This window comes from Drosophila miranda (assembly GCF_003369915.1).
Source record: "Drosophila miranda strain MSH22 chromosome Y unlocalized genomic scaffold, D.miranda_PacBio2.1 Contig_Y1_pilon, whole genome shotgun sequence".
In the NCBI taxonomy this organism is placed as follows: domain Eukaryota; kingdom Metazoa; phylum Arthropoda; class Insecta; order Diptera; family Drosophilidae; genus Drosophila; species Drosophila miranda.
Genome location: NW_022881603.1, coordinates 12171332 through 12188589, shown reverse-complemented (window position 1 = coordinate 12188589; position 17258 = coordinate 12171332). Strand labels below are relative to the sequence as shown.

The window sequence follows — 17258 nt, the reverse complement described above, 5'->3', positions numbered from 1 at the left end:
CGGGTACGGCTCCCTCGATTAATTGAATTTCGTGCCTTTCGAGCGTCGTTCTTCCCAAACCATGCGTGTCGAATTCCCTGAAGTTGCTCTTCACCTGGTCCAGACGTGTCTGCTGCGTGTGCGTCAACTCGTGCGGTTCCGTTGGTCTACTCCTAGTCAGCACCTCAGCATCAATTTCGGCTAATTCCTTGTGTCGTTCTAGACCTACTATATGCGGAGCCAGACCAAACTTCCGCCAGAAATCGACCCCTAGGTACAGCGGTTGCTTCAGCGAGGGACACAGGAACAACTCCATGGTCTGCTTCTGGCCTCCATACGTCATTACCGTCGACACATGTCCCAGTATTTTATGAGGAGTGCCGCCTGATGTTTGTACTGAGAATTTCTTTATGTCTTGAAGTTTCAGCTCCAATTCTCCTATCAGTTCCAGGCCACCTTTACCCAGGAGGCTCACCGATGCCCTGTATCCCATCAACGTCCTCGGGCCCAACTTTATTCGTGCGAATGGCCTGTCATCCTGACGAATTGCCGAGTGGACTGCTGCACACACCTGGAGCCGCCTCCTCTTGCGCCTCTGAAACCTGTCCCGAGCCCGCTGTGCTCTGACTGCTCTCGTTCGGATACTCTCCGCGACTTCGTCCCCCATTATCCGATTCCTAGCCTGCTCGTACTGACGCTGCCTTTCCTTTATCGGCTTGCGCTCGGACCATCTAGCTTCGGGTAATACAGCTTGGTTAACCTTATATATGGTAGTGTAAATATTCTTATTGCTACTTCTTTCCTTAGGGGTATCTAATTTAACGTTGGAGGACCTATCTATTGGCTGCTTCGCGGCGACGTGGAACTCGACTCCTCCAATTGCGTCGTGCTCCTTTTCGAGTTTCCCGGTCGACATTTAGGGCATTTTGGGAGGATGACCCCGGCCAGCCCGCACTTGTAGCAGAACAGGTTACGCACGGCCGACTCACACTCAAAATAGGTGTGACCCGGCTGAGCGCAATTCCAGCACCTCAGCTGGGCGCAATTCCAGCACCTCAGCTGGGCGCGATCGCCCCCGGGTTCCCTCGTCCTATGGACAGCATCCAATGCCTCGGTCTGTTCCTCTGGGTCGTGAGTGTTCGCATCCAATTCATGCACTTTGTGATCTTCCCTGCGCCAACTCCCCCCAAGGTCTGGACCGCTCCTTGTCCATCGCGTCGCCAGCAGTTTCTCGGCGTCCGCACACTCTTCTTGCAGCTTCTGTAGGTTTGGTATCTGCATTGGATAAATCACCCTCGAAATGGCATCCCTAATATTGATCTTTATGATCTTTATTAGATCATAATCTGAGAACGGATTCAGCAACCTCGACCTCAACACCAACATCTCCTGGATGTACTGGTCTGCCGACTCCCCGTGGCGTTGTCGGCGTTCCCTGAGCTCTTGCTCTCGCTCGAACTCTGTCCGACGAACTTGAAGTTGCTGCTGGAGACCATATCTCAGATTCGGCCAGTCCGGCATTCCTACCGTCCGAACATGCATCCAGTACCAATCCAATCCAGTGGCCACTGACCAATGTGTGAAAGGCTTTCAACACCTCCGCCCACAGTACCTGATACGACGTCTGTAGGTGCTCCACCCGGAATATGAATTCCGCCACGGGCATCCCCTTTGGATCGCCTTCGAAGCTGAGTCCCCATCTTCGTATTTGCACTTGCTCCTGCCTAGCCTCTCCGAAACTTGGTCGATTCCGGTTAGGGTTTGCTTCTGCGCCCATCCCGTTGAACAGCCACTCCTCCACGGGTCTCTGATCGGCTTGGGTCCTCTGATCGGCCTCCAATGTTCGGTTGTCCACGAACAAGTGCGTTGGATGTGCTCGCTGGTTCGCGGGTGCTTCCTGTTGACCTCCCAGACTGGTTGCATTCGATCCCCGATTCCTTCAATTCGCATCACTCGCCGTTCGCTCCGCTTTTAACGAACCCACCACAGCGTTGATCTCTCGCATGAACTCTAGCATGTCCGCTTTCATTGACGATCTCAGCGCTTCCATTTGCTGCCCGAGCGACGCTCGGTAGGTCTCCTGTGCTTGGGCTAACGCTGCGTTCACGGCTGAGCTTAACTCGGACGGTAACACCAGGTCCTTACGGGTTCGCTGTTGACCTCCTACCGCTCCGGCCTCTGGGTCCTCCTGGTACAACCCCGCATGTACGTTTTCCGCCACTTGCGACGGCCCTTCCGGCCTACTGCCGGCTTTACCGTCCTGGGACCGAGTCGTCGGCATGTTGTACGGCTGGTACCTGCGCTGTGCCTCTGGGCTACGCCTTGTCTTTCCCGACCCTTTAAAAATCTCCGGGTCACTCATCAACCAATTTTCGTAACGTACTCCTTTCCTTTGTCTATTCTCTATTTACTTAACTATCTTGGTGATAAATAAATTGGATTGTTTATTATCCGACTACCCTACTCCCCTAAACACCTAGTTCCTGGCTAAATAATCTTTAATACTTTCAATCGTAACGAGAAAACAAATAAATAAATAGTGCAATAAATAAATAAGCGAATAATTAATTCAATGTTTAGATAACCAAATAAATAAATTCAAATACATAAATCGGTTAATTTAAATCAATAAATTGATAAATCTAAATATCTAAATTGATTCAATCAAATAAATAAACACCTACATCTACAATTAATCGCCTAATTAAATACAACACTAAATAACTAAATACTTCCTCTCCCAAACAAAAACTCTTTTTCCGATGACTTGCCTAATGCCTACTTCTAAAATTGCTTCCAAACAATGCTAGCGAGGATTGTCAGTCCTCAAAAAAAAAGATGATTTCCTTTTTGGTTTTCTTGCTTCGGCTTTCCAATAGTCTGCTAAATACCTAACAAAAACGAGGTGGAACGTTGTGAGTTGCTGCGGACACCGCAACTCTACAGTTATACCCGATACTAAGTCAGTATGGCTCTCCTGCGGCAGACGCCGCTAATATTGAACCACACGACAAAGAGTGCGTGCGAGAGAGACAGAAAATCAGTCTGAGCGTGACGTCGTGCGCTGCGTAGCCACTGAAAATTGATTTCTTGCTTTTGGCTACAAAAATGATCCGATCTGATCCAGATTCAGCAATCTGATAGATATGGTAATTATCTATGATTCTGCGTTTTTAGTTTTCTCGAATGTGCAATATTGTGGATGCAACAGATTTTCGTCTTTTGTGGGGGCGGAAGGGGGTGGGGCGATATTCTGAGATTTTCGTTTTATTGTGAGATCTAACAGAAGTGCGGATATCAAATTTGTTTACTCTAGCTTTAATAGTATCTGAGATTTGTGGATGCCCCAGATTTTCGTCCTTTGCGGGGGCGGAAGGGGGTGTGGCGAAATTTGGACACGAAACGGTCAAGGTCCGATATCACAGGAGTGTGGATACCAAATTTGGTTGCTCTGGCTCTTATAGGTTCTGAGATCCTTGAACTCATATTTTGCAATTGGCAAAACCGACCATGAAACCTGTGTGTTAGAGAGAGACAGAGCGAGAATGAATGAAATTGTTTTCTTGATTCTGGCTATAATAATTATACGATCTGGTTGAGATCTTACATTCTAAAACATATAGTCATCCTCTACGATTCTGCGTTTTTAGTTTTATACTATCTTTAAAAATGTAGATGCCACAGATTTTCGTCCTTTGTGGGGCGGAAGTGGGCGGGGCGAAGTTTTGAAATATTTTTGTAGCAGTGACATATCACAGAAGTCTGGATCCTAAACATCGTTGCTCTAGCTCTTATAGTCTTTGAGCACTAGGCGCTGAAGGGGACGGACAGACGGACGGACAGACAGACAGGGCTCAATCGACTCGGCTATTGATGCTGATCAAGAATATATATACTTTATGGGGTCGGAAACGATTCCTTCTGGACGTTACACACATCCACTTTTACCACAAATCTAATATACCCCAATACTCATTTTTTATACCCGATACTCAAAATGAGTATTGGGGTATATTAGATTTGTGGTAAAAGTGGATGTGTGTAACGTCCAGAAGGAATCGTTTCCGACCCCATAAAGTAAATATATTCTTGATCGGCATCAATAGCCGAGTCGATTGAGCCATGTGTGTCTGTCCGTCTGTCCGTCCGTCCGTCCGTCCGTCCGTCCGTCCGTCCGTCCGTCCCCTTCAGCGCCTAGTGCTCAAAGACTATAAGAGCTAGAGCAACGATGTTTTGGATCCAGACTTCTGTGATATGTCACTGCTACAAAAATATTTCAAAACTTCGCCCCGCCCACAAAGAACGAAAATCTGTGGCATCCACATTTTTAAAGATACGATAAAACCAAAAACGCAGAATCGGTGAGGATGACCATATCTTCTACAGTGCAAAATCTGAACCAGATCGTATAATGATTATAGCCAGAAGCAAGAAAACAATTTCATTCTTTCTCGCTCTGTCTCTCTCTAACACACAGGTTTCATGGTCGGTTTTGTCAATTGCAAAATATGAGTTCAAGGATCTCAGAACCTAGAAGAGCCAGAGCAACCAAATTTGGTATCCACACTCCTGTGATATCGGACCTTGACCGTTTCGTGTCCAAATTTCGCCACACCCCCTTCCGCCCCCGCAAAGGACGAAAATCTGGGGCATCCACAAATCTCAGAGACTATTAAAGCTAGAGTAACCAAATTTGATATCCGCACTTCTGTTAGATCTCACTATAAAACGTATATCTCAGAATATCGCCCCACCCCCTTCCGCCCCCACAAAAGACGAAAATCTGTTGCATCCACAATATTGCACATTCGAGAAAACTAAAAACGCAGAATCATAGATAATTACCATATCTATCAGATTGCTGAATCTGCATCAGATCGGATCATTTTTGTAGCCAAAAGCAAGAAATCAATTTTCAGTGGCTACGCAGCGCCCGACGTCACGCTCAGACTGATTTTCTGTCTCTCTCGCACGCACTCTTTGTCGTGTGGTTCAATATTAGCGGCGTCTGCCGCAGGAGAGCCATACTGACTTAGTATCGGGTATAACTGTAGAGTTGCGGTGTCCGCAGCAAGTCAAAACGTTCCACCTCGATTTTGTTAGGGATTTAGCCGACTATTGGAAAGCCGAAGCAAGAAAACCCAAAAGGAAATCATCTTTTTTTTGAGGACTGACAATCCTCGCTAGCATTGTTTGGAAGCAATTTTAGAAGTAGGCATTAGGCAAGTCATCGGAAAAAGAGTTTTTGTTTGGGAGAGGAAGTATTTAGTTATTTAGTGTTGTATTTAATTAGGCGATTAATTGTAGATGTAGGTGTTTATTTATTTGATTGAATCAATTTAGATATTTAGATTTATCAATTTATTGAATTAAATTAACCGATCTATGTATTTGAATCTATTTATTTGGTTATCTAAACATTGAATTAATTATTCGCTTATTTATTTATTGTACTATTTATTTATTTGTTTTCTCGTTACGATTGAAAGTATTAAAGATTATTTAGCCAGGAACTAGGTGTTTAGGGAGTAGGGTAGTCGGATAATAAACAATCCAATTTATTTATCACCAAGATAGTTAAGTAAATAGAGAATAGACAAAGGAAAGGAGTACGTTACGAAAATTGGTTGATGAGTGACCCGGAGATTTTTAAAGGGTCGGGAAAGACAAGGCGTAGCCCAGAGGCACAGCGCAGGTACCAGCCGTACAACATGCCGACGGCTCGGTCCCAGGACTGTAAAGCCGGTAGTAGGCCGGAAGGGCCGTCGCAAGTGGCGGAAAACGTACATGCGGGGTTGTACCAGGAGGACCCAGAGGCCGGAGCGGTAGGAGGTCAACAGCGAACCCGTAAGGACCTGGTGTTACCGTCCGAGTTAAGCTCAGCCGTGAACGCAGCGTTAGCCCAAGCACAGGAGACCTACCGAGCGTCGCTCGGGCAGCAAATGGAAGCGCTGAGATCGTCAATGAAAGCGGACATGCTAGAGTTCATGCGAGAGATCAACGCTGTGGTGGGTTCGTTAAAAGCGGAGCGAACGGCGAGTGATGCGAATTGAAGGAATCGGGGATCGAATGCAACCAGTCTGGGAGGAGGTCAACAGGAAGCACCCGCGAACCAGCGAGCACATCCAACGCACTTGTTCGTGGACAACCGAACATTGGAGGCCGATCAGAGGACCCAAGCCGATCAGAGACCCGTGGAGGAGTGGCTGTTCAACGGGATGGGCGCAGAAGCAAACCCTAACCGGAATCGACCAAGTTTCGGAGAGGCTAGGCAGGAGCAAGTGCAAATACGAAGATGGGGACTCAGCTTCGACGGCGATCCAAAGGGGATGCCCGTGGCGGAATTCATATTCCAGGTGGAGCACCTACAGACGTCGTATCAGGTACCGTGGGCGGAGGTGTTGAAAGCCTTTCACACATTGGTCAGTGGCCACGCAAGGGATTGGTGCTGGATGCATGTTCGGACGGTAGGAATGCCGGACTGGCCGAATCTGAGATATGGTCTCCAGCAGCAATTTCAAGTTCGTAGGACAGAGTTCGAGCGAGAGCAAGAGCTCAGGGAACGCCGACAACGCCACGGGGAGTCGGCAGACCAGTACATCCAGGAGATGTTGGTGTTGAGGTCGAGGTTGCTGAATCCGTTCTCAGATTATGATCTAATAAAGATCATAAAGATCAATATTAGGGATGCCATTTCGAGGGTGATTTATCCAATGCAGATACCAAACCTACAGAAGCTGCAAGAAGAGTGTGCGGACGCCGAGAAACTGCTGGCGACGCGATGGACAAGGAGCGGTCCAGACCTTGGGGGGAGTAGGCGCAGGGAAGATCACAAAGTGCATGAATTGGATGCGAACACTCACGACCCGGAGGAACAGACCGAGGCATTGGATGCTGTCCATAGGACGAGGGAACCCGGAGGCGATCGCGCCCAGCTGAGGTGCTGGAATTGCGCTCAGCCGGGTCACACCTATTTTGAGTGTGAGTCGGCCGTGCGTAACCTGTTCTGCTACAAGTGCGGGCTGGCCGGGGTCATCCTCCCAAAATGCCCTAAATGTCGACCGGGAAACTCGAAAAGGAGCACGACGCAATTGGAGGAGTCGAGTTCCACGGAATCGGATAATGGGGGACGAAGTCGCGGAGAGTATCCGAACGAGAGCAGTCAGAGCACAGCGGGCTCGGGACAGGTTTCAGAGGCGCAAGAGGAGGCGGCTCCAGGTGTGTGCAGCAGTCCACTCGGCAATTCGTCAGGATGGCAGGCCATTCGCACGAATAAAGTTGGGCCCGAGGACGTTGATGGGATACAGGGGCATCGGTGAGCCTCCTGTGTAAAGGTGGCCTGGAACTGATAGGAGAATTGGAGCTGAAACTTCAAGACATAAAGAAATTCTCAGTACAAACATCAGGCGGCACTCCTCATAAAATACTGGGACATGTGTCGACGGTAATGACGTATGGAGGCCAGAAGCAGACCATGGAGTTGTTCCTGTGTCCCTCGCTGAAGCAACCGCTGTACCTAGGGGTCGATTTCTGGCGGAAGTTTGGTCTGGCTCCGCATATAGTAGGTCTAGAACGACACAAGGAATTAGCCGAAATTGATGCTGAGGTGCTGACTAGGAGTAGACCAACGGAACCGCACGAGTTGACGCACACGCAGCAGACACGTCTGGACCAGGTGAAGAGCAACTTCAGGGAATTCGACACGCATGGTTTGGGAAGAACGACGCTCGAAAGGCACGAAATTCAATTAATCGAGGGAGCCGTACCCGTAAAGGAGCGATTCTACCCGGTATCTCCCGCGGTGCAAGAGCTGTTGTTTGCTGAGGTGGACGAAATGTTGCGTCTCGGAGTCATCGAAACCAGCGAGAGCCCGTGGAGCAACCGCGTGACGCTGGTACGGAAGCCGGGAAAGAACCGATTGTGTCTGGATGCGCGGAAACTAAACAAATTAACCGTGAAGGATGCTTACCCGCTGCAGAGCATCGAGTCAATTTTGAGCCGCGTAGAGGATACGGTGTACATCAGCAGCATCGATTTAAAGCACGCATTTTGGCAGATTTTGGCAGAAAGACGGACGTACACAGCATTCACGGTGCCAGGCAGACCACTCTATCAATTTAAATCGATGCCCTTCGGGTTGTGCAATGCAGCCCAACGGCTGTGTCGGTTGATGGATCGAGTAATTCCACAACGACTCCGAAGCCATGTCTTTGTATACTTAGACGATCTACTAGTTATTTCCCGGACGTTTGAGGAGCATATACACCTGTTAGAGGAAGTGGCCAAGTGTCTCAAGGAGGCAAACCTGACAATTGGAAGAAAAAAATCGAAATTCGGCTATAAATATTTAAAGTATTTAGGGTACATCGTAGGCGACGGCGCACTTAGGACAGATCCGGAGAAAGTACAGGCGATCACACAAATACCAATGCCAAGGAACGTGAGACAAATCCGGAGATTTTTGGGGACAGCTGGCTGGTATCGGCGGTTTATTCGAAATTTCTCGGCACTCTCGGCTCCTCTGACAGACTGTCTGAAAGTAAAAGGGCAATTTAAGCTGACGGAGGAGGCAGGAAAATCGTTCGAGGAGCTCAAAAAAGCACTTACCAGCGCCCCCGTGCTACATCACCCAGACTTTAAGAAGCACTTCTTTATCCAGTGTGATGCGAGTCACGTGGGGATTGGAGCAGTTCTCTTCCAGAGGGATGATGAAGGAGCAGAGCACCCGATCGCATTCTTTTCGGCGAAGCTAAGAGGGGCACAGCTCAATTATAGCGTACCGGAGAAGGAGTGTCTGGCGGCGGTAAGAGCCATCGAGAAATTCCGTGCATACGTGGAACTGATGCCATTCACGGTGATAACAGATCACGCGAGTTTGCAGTGGCTCATGCGATTCAAAGCACTGGATGGGAGGCTAGCCAGGTGGTCGTTGGCTCTCCAGGCTTATGACTTTGAAATTGAGCACCGCAAAGGAAAGGAAAATATCGTCGCCGATATGCTGTCACGTCCCTTTGACGTTGACGCTATCGACTTCCTGGAGTTCGACACCACAGCCTTCGAGGATGAAGAATACCGAATGAAAATCGAGTCGGTCCAGAGCGATGAGGATGAGTTCCCAGACCTGAAGGTGGAGGAAGGACTGCTGTTTAAGCGCACACAATTTGGCCGGCCGGAATTAGAGGAGTTTTCGTGGAAGCTATGGATCCCGGAAGCCCTGACGAGCACACTGATCCAACAGGCTCACGACAGCGATGTGGCAATGCATGGAGGAATCGCGAGGACACTGGGACGGCTGCGACAGTTCTGTTATTGGCCCCGGATGACCGTGCAGGTGAAGGCATATGTGGCTGATTGTGACACCTGCAAAGAAACAAAACATTCAACACAGGTTCACCGTCCACTCATGGGGGCCGAAACCAGAACCGAGAGGCCGATTCAAAAACTGTACCTGGACTTCCTGGGTCCATATCCGAGGACTCGAAGTGGCAATGTAGTCATACTAATAGTCCTCGATCACATGTCCAGATATGTCTGGTTGAAGGCTTTGCCTAAGGCGACGTCGTCGGCCGTGATCCGATTCTTGCACGCAGAGGTCTTCGCGCAGTTTGGCGTGCCTGAAATAGTACACACCGATAATGGAAAGCAGTTTGTGTCAGCTGAATTATCGCAATTCTTGGACAGGAGAAGCATAACGCACCTGAAGTCGGGGAACTATGCACCACAGGCGAACGCGGCCGAACGAGTGAACCAGACAATACTGGCGGCGATAAGGACATACGCTAGTGAGGATCACACGCGCTGGGACGAGAAGGTGACGGAGATCCAGTGTGTGGCTAGGAGCGCTATACACACGGGCATCGGGACGTCGCCATACTTTGTGTTGTTTGGGCAGCACCTGTTTACTAGCGGCCGAGATTATAAATTGGCACGCAGACTGGGCGCCCTAAATGATGCACAAATGTCACCCTTGGCGAGGAGTGACAAGATGGAAATAGTCCGAGATGAGGTCCGAGGAAACTCTCATGAAGCCTACAACAGAGCGAAGAACAGGTACAATCGAAAAGCTCGAGAAATTAGGTAATCACCGGTCAGGAGGTATATAAGCGGAATTTCGTGTTGAGCAAATTTAAAACCAACATCAACGCAAAGCTCAGCCCAAAATATGTCAAGTGCCGAGTGATCCGAAGTATGTGCAACAGTCTGTACGAGCTGGAGACGTTGCAAGGCTCACGTATTGGGGTGTTTCACGCAAAAGATCTGAAGCAGTAGCCCGGGCATCTCAGTCGATGGAGCCAGAGACTCTCAATCTCAGGGTGTGGGCGATGGCCTACGTTTGGGGCCCCTTAATTGAAAAAGCCCGCCTGCTTGGCACTCCCGTTTCGGCGGAGTAATCCTGGAAACGGTAGTGTGGTGTTATGGGCGGTTTTGGAGAGAGCCGATAGGTATCAGGGCTGGAGAAGAAAGAGACAGCGGCATCTATAGTGGATCCTGGGAAGAGTGGCAGAGTTGCGTGGGAGAAAAAGAAACGGGATGAGGAAGAAAAAAAAATAAGTTTCCGGTGGAGAATAGTGGAGGCCGCACGTGCCCTGAAAGAAAAAAGGAAACAAAATTGGTGATCGTGGAGACGACGATCCCACCAAGACATCAGCGGCAGGCATCAACATCAGCGGAAGCGGCGGACATCGGCAGCAGCAGCCCGGTACTGGCCAGGCCGGGAAACTGATGCGAGAACCGTCAGCGGAGCACCGGCACCAAGGAACCGTCAGCGGAGCACCGACTGGAGACACGTTTCTGTCCCCACACACCAGCCCCCCCGGGGAAAGAATCCGGACTTCAAATCAGCAATACACACACACGATTCACACACACCCACCTTCATCCACCCACATCACACACAACCCACGCATGTATACCCTCATTCATAACACATCACATAAAATCACCACATTTCACACATCTACACCCGTCCGACCCACAATTAAACAATATATCACGATCATATAAAAAAACACCACGATTAAACGTAAACACCAGCAAGCATCAGGAAGCAACAACTTCTATCAAAGGGGGCTGCCAATTCGGCCGAAATAGGGTTTATTTTGTTGTTAATATTTTTGTGTTAGTATTTGTTTCCTTTATATAAACCTAGATTATTAATTAATAATGTTCAAGATAAATAAGAAAATATAATGGATATAAAATGGAAAATTTGAAAAGAGTCATGAGTGAATAGAAAACGGTAGTTGGGTGGGACGAGAGCGAGAAGAAGAGCGGGACCCTGAATATGAAAAGGGAGCGAATTCAAAAGGTGGCGCTCATGGAAGGGTGGGACCCTGTTAGGGATAACGAAACCAACTATCCCCGCTGACGAAAGTGCCAACGAGGACAAGTCTGTCGTATAAATTAGATTTGTTTTTATACCCGATACTCAAAATGAGTATTGGGGTATATTAGATTTGTGGTAAAAGTGGATGTGTGTAACGTCCAGAAGGAATCGTTTCCGACCCCATAAAGTATATATATTCTTGATCAGCATCAATAGCCGAGTCGATTGAGCCCTGTCTGTCTGTCCGTCTGTCCGTCCGTCCGTCCGTCCGTCCGTCCGTCCGTCCGTCCGTCTAGTGCTCAAAGACTATAAGAGCTAGAGCAACGATGTTTTGGATCCAGACATCTGTGATATGTCACTGCTACAAAAATATTTCAAAACTTTGCCCCGCCCACTTCCGCCCCCACAAAGGACGAAAATCTGTGGCATCTACATTTTTAAAAGATACGATAAAACCAAAAAAGCAGAATCGTAGAGGATGACTATATGTTCTAGAGTGTAAAATCTCAACCAGATCGTATAATTATTATAGCCAGGATCAAGAAAACAATTTCATTCTTTCTCGCTCTGTCTCTCTCTAACACACAGGTTTCATAGTCGGTTTTGTCAATTGCAAAATATGAGTTCAAGGATCTCAGAACCTATAAGAGGCAGAGCAACCAAATTTGGTATCCACACTCCTGTCATATCGGACCTTGACCGTTTCGTGTCCAAATTTCGCCACACCCCCTTCCGCCCCCGCAAAGGACGAAAATCTGGGGCATCCACAAATCTCAGAGACTATTAAGGCTAGAGTAACCAAATTTGATATCCGCACTTCTGTTAGATCTCACTACAAAACGTATATCTCAGAATTTCGCCCCACCCCCTTCCGCCCACACAAAGAACGAAAATCTGTTGCATCCACAATATTGCACATTCGAGAAAACTAAAAACGCAGAATCATAGATAATCACCATATCTATCAGATTGCTGAATATGGATCAGATCGGATCATTTTTGTAGCCAAAAGAAACAAATCAATTTGCAGTGGCTACGCAGCCCCCGACGTCACGCTCAGACTGATTTTCTGTCTCTCTCGCACGCACTCTTTGTCGTGTCGTTCAATATTAGCGGCGTCTGCCGGAGAGCGCCATACTGACTTAGTATCGGGTATAACTGTAGAGTTGCGGTGTTCGCAGCAACTCACAACGTTCCACCTCGTTTTTTTTATGTTTTTGTTTGTTTTTTTGTTTTGTTCAATCCGTCCCCTGGCTTATCGGGTCGGAAACACCCCTGACTTCCCCGTGAGCTAGCTGGGAACGATAGGCCAGGGTGGCAAAGAGGCGGATCATAACAACGGTTTAAGCTAATACTAAATACTGAATAAAGGACAACACAGAACAAAATAACATTTAATGTGGAACGGTGTTTGGAGTGCGGATTATGTTTTTATACCCGATACTCAAAATGAGTATTGGGGTATATTAGATTTGTGGTAAAAGTGGATGTGTGTAACGTCCAGAAGGAATCGTTTCCGACCCCATAAAGTATATATATTCTTGATCAGCATCAATAGCCGAGTCGATTGAGCCCTGTCTGTCTGTCCGTCTGTCCGTCCGTACGTCCGTCCGTCCGTCCGTCCGTCCGTCCGTCCGTCCGTCCGTCCGTCCCCTTCAGCGCCTAGTGCTCAAAGACTATAAGAGCTAGAGCAACGATGTTTTGGATCCAGACTTCTGTGATATGTCACTGCTACAAAAATATTTCAAAACTTCGCCCCGCCCACAAAGAACGAAAATCTGTGGCATCCACATTTTTAAAGATACGATAAAACCAAAAACGCAGAATCGGTGAGGATGACCATATCTTCTACAGTGCAAAATCTGAACCAGATCGTATAATGATTATAGCCAGAAGCAAGAAAACAATTTCATTCTTTCTCGCTCTGTCTCTCTCTAACACACAGGTTTCATGGTCGGTTTTGTCAATTGCAAAATATGAGTCCAAGGATCTCAGAACCTAGAAGAGCCAGAGCAACCAAATTTGGTATCCACACTCCTGTGATATCGGACCTTGACCGTTTCGTGTCCAAATTTCGCCACACCCCCTTCCGCCCCCGCAAAGGACGAAAATCTGGGGCATCCACAAATCTCAGAGACTATTAAAGCTAGAGTAACCAAATTTGATATCCGCACTTCTGTTAGATCTCACTATAAAACGTATATCTCAGAATATAGCCCCACCCCCTTCCGCCCCCACAAAAGACGAAAATCTGTTGCATCCACAATATTGCACATTCGAGAAAACTAAAAACGCAGAATCATAGATAATTACCATATCTATCAGATTGCTGAATCTGCATCAGATCGGATCATTTTTGTAGCCAAAAGCAAGAAATCAATTTTCAGTGGCTACGCAGCGCCCGACGTCACGCTCAGACTGATTTTCTGTCTCTCTCGCACGCACTCTTTGTCGTGTGGTTCAATATTAGCGGCGTCTGCCGCAGGAGAGCCATACTGACTTAGTATCGGGTATAACTGTAGAGTTGCGGTGTCCGCAGCAACTCACAACGTTCCACCTCGTTTTTGTTAGGGATTTAGCAGACTATTGGAAAGCCGAAGCAAGAAAACCCAAAAGGAAATCATCTTTTTTTTGAGGACTGACAATCCTCGCTAGCATTGTTTGGAAGCAATTTTAGAAGTAGGCATTAGGCAAGTCATCGGAAAAAGAGTTTTTGTTTGGGAGAGGAAGTATTTAGTTATTTAGTGTTGTATTTAATTAGGCGATTAATTGTAGATGTAGGTGTTTATTTATTTGATTGAATCAATTTAGATATTTAGATTTATCAATTTATTGAATTAAATTAACCGATTTATGTATTTGAATCTATTTATTTGGTTATCTAAACATTGAATTAATTATTCGCTTATTTATTTATTGCACTATTTATTTATTTGTTTTCTCGTTACGATTGAAAGTATTAAAGATTATTTAGCCAGGAACTAGGTGTTTAGGGGAGTAGGGTAGTCGGATAATAAACAATCCAATTTATTTATCACCAAGATAGTTAAGTAAATAGAGAATAGACAAAGGAAAGGAGTACGTTACGAAAATTGGTTGATGAGTGACCCGGAGATTTTTAAAGGGTCGGGAAAGACAAGGCGTAGCCCAGAGGCACAGCGCAGGTACCAGCCGTACAACATGCCGACGACTCGGTCCCAGGACGGTAAAGCCGGCAGTAGGCCGGACGGGCCGTCGCAATTGGCGGAAAACGTACATGCGGGGTTGTACCAGGAGGACCCAGAGGCCGGAGCGGTAGGAGGTCAACAGCGAACCCGTAAGGACCTGGTGTTACCGTCCGAGTTAAGCTCAGCCGTGAACGCAGCGTTAGCCCAAGCACAGGAGACCTACCGAGCGTCGCTCGGGCAGCAAATGGAAGCGCTGAGATCGTCAATGAAAGCGGACATGCTAGAGTTCATGCGAGAGATCAACGCTGTGGTGGGTTCGTTAAAAGCGGAGCGAACGTCGAGTGATGCGAATTGAAGGAATCGGGGATCGAATGCAACCAGTCTGGGAGGAGGTCAACAGGAAGCACCCGCGAACCAGCGAGCACATCCAACGCACTTGTTCGTGGACAACCGAACATTGGAGGCCGATCAGAGGACCCAAGCCGATCAGAGACCCGTGGAGGAGTGGCTGTTCAACGGGATGGGCGCAGAAGCAAACCCTAACCGGAATCGACCAAGTTTCGGAGAGGCTAGGCAGGAGCAAGTGCAAATACGAAGATGGGGACTCAGCTTCGACGGCGATCCAAAGGGGATGCCCGTGGCGGAATTCATATTCCGGGTGGAGCACCTACAGACGTCGTATCAGGTACCGTGGGCGGAGGTGTTGAAAGCCTTTCACACATTGGTCAGTGGCCACGCAAGGAATTGGTGCTGGATGCATGTTCGGACGGTAGGAATGCCGGACTGGCCGAATCTGAGATATGGTCTCCAGCAGCAATTTCAAGTTCGTAGGACAGAGTTCGAGCGAGAGCAAGAGCTCAGGGAACGCCGACAACGCCACGGGGAGTCGGCAGACCAGTACATCCAGGAGATGTTGGTGTTGAGGTCGAGGTTGCTGAATCCGTTCTCAGATTATGATCTAATAAAGATCATAAAGATCAATATTAGGGATGCCATTTCGAGGGTGATTTATCCAATGCAGATACCAAACCTACAGAAGCTGCAAGAAGAGTGTGCGGACGCCGAGAAACTGCTGGCGACGCGATGGACAAGGAGCGGTCCAGACCTTGGGGGGAGTAGGCGCAGGGAAGATCACAAAGTGCATGAATTGGATGCGAACACTCACGACCCGGAGGAACAGACCGAGGCATTGGATGCTGTCCATAGGACGAGGGAACCCGGAGGCGATCGCGCCCAGCTGAGGTGCTGGAATTGCGCTCAGCCGGGTCACACCTATTTTGAGTGTGAGTCGGCCGTGCGTAACCTGTTCTGCTACAAGTGCGGGCTGGCCGGGGTCATCCTCCCAAAATGCCCTAAATGTCGACCGGGAAACTCGAAAAGGAGCACGACGCAATTGGAGGAGTCGAGTTCCACGGAATCGGATAATGGGGGACGAAGTCGCGGAGAGTATCCGAACGAGAGCAGTCAGAGCACAGCGGGCTCGGGACAGGTTTCAGAGGCGCAAGAGGAGGCGGCTCCAGGTGTGTGCAGCAGTCCACTCGGCAATTCGTCAGGATGGCAGGCCATTCGCACGAATAAAGTTGGGCCCGAGGACGTTGATGGGATACAGGGGCATCGGTGAGCCTCCTGTGTAAAGGTGGCCTGGAACTGATAGGAGAATTGGAGCTGAAACTTCAAGACATAAAGAAATTCTCAGTACAAACATCAGGCGGCACTCCTCATAAAATACTGGGACATGTGTCGACGGTAATGACGTATGGAGGCCAGAAGCAGACCATGGAGTTGTTCCTGTGTCCCTCGCTGAAGCAACCGCTGTACCTAGGGGTCGATTTCTGGCGGAAGTTTGGTCTGGCTCCGCATATAGTAGGTCTAGAACGACACAAGGAATTAGCCGAAATTGATGCTGAGGTGCTGACTAGGAGTAGACCAACGGAACCGCACGAGTTGACGCACACGCAGCAGACACGTCTGGACCAGGTGAAGAGCAACTTCAGGGAATTCGACACGCATGGTTTGGGAAGAACGACGCTCGAAAGGCACGAAATTCAATTAATCGAGGGAGCCGTACCCGTAAAGGAGCGATTCTACCCGGTATCTCCCGCGGTGCAAGAGCTGTTGTTTGCTGAGGTGGACGAAATGTTGCGTCTCGGAGTCATCGAAACCAGCGAGAGCCCGTGGAGCAACCGCGCGACGCTGGTACGGAGGCCGGGAAAGAACCGATTGTGTCTGGATGCGCGGAAACTAAACAAATTAACCGTGAAGGATGCTTACCCGCTGCAGAGCATCGAGTCAATTTTGAGCCGCGTAGAGGATACGGTGTACATCAGCAGCATCGATTTAAAGCACGCATTTTGGCAGATTTTGGCAGAAAGACGGACGTACACAGCATTCACGGTGCCAGGCAGACCACTCTATCAATTTAAATCGATGCCCTTCGGGTTGTGCAATGCAGCCCAACGGCTGTGTCGGTTGATGGATCGAGTAATTCCACAACGACTCCGAAGCCATGTCTTTGTATACTTAGACGATCTACTAGTTATTTCCCGGACGTTTGAGGAGCATATACACCTGTTAGAGGAAGTGGCCAAGTGTCTCAAGGAGGCAAACCTGACAATTGGAAGAAAAAAATCGAAATTCGGCTATAAATATTTAAAGTATTTAGGGTACATCGTAGGCGACGGCGCACTTAGGACAGATCCGGAGAAAGTACAGGCGATCACACAAATACCAATGCCAAGGAACGTGAGACAAATCCGGAGATTTTTGGGGACAGCTGGCTGGTATCG

The 17258-nt window shown here is 48.3% G+C and overlaps 1 long non-coding RNA gene across 1 annotated transcript; it reads left to right on the top strand.

The window, feature by feature from the left end:
- Positions 1 to 468: 468 nt before the first annotated feature.
- On the top strand, positions 469 to 2429 carry LOC117190893. Its single transcript, XR_004473869.1, has 2 exons — positions 469 to 720; positions 787 to 2429. It is a non-coding gene; the product is annotated as an uncharacterized LOC117190893 (long non-coding RNA).
- The last annotated feature ends 14829 nt before the right edge of the window (positions 2430 to 17258 follow it).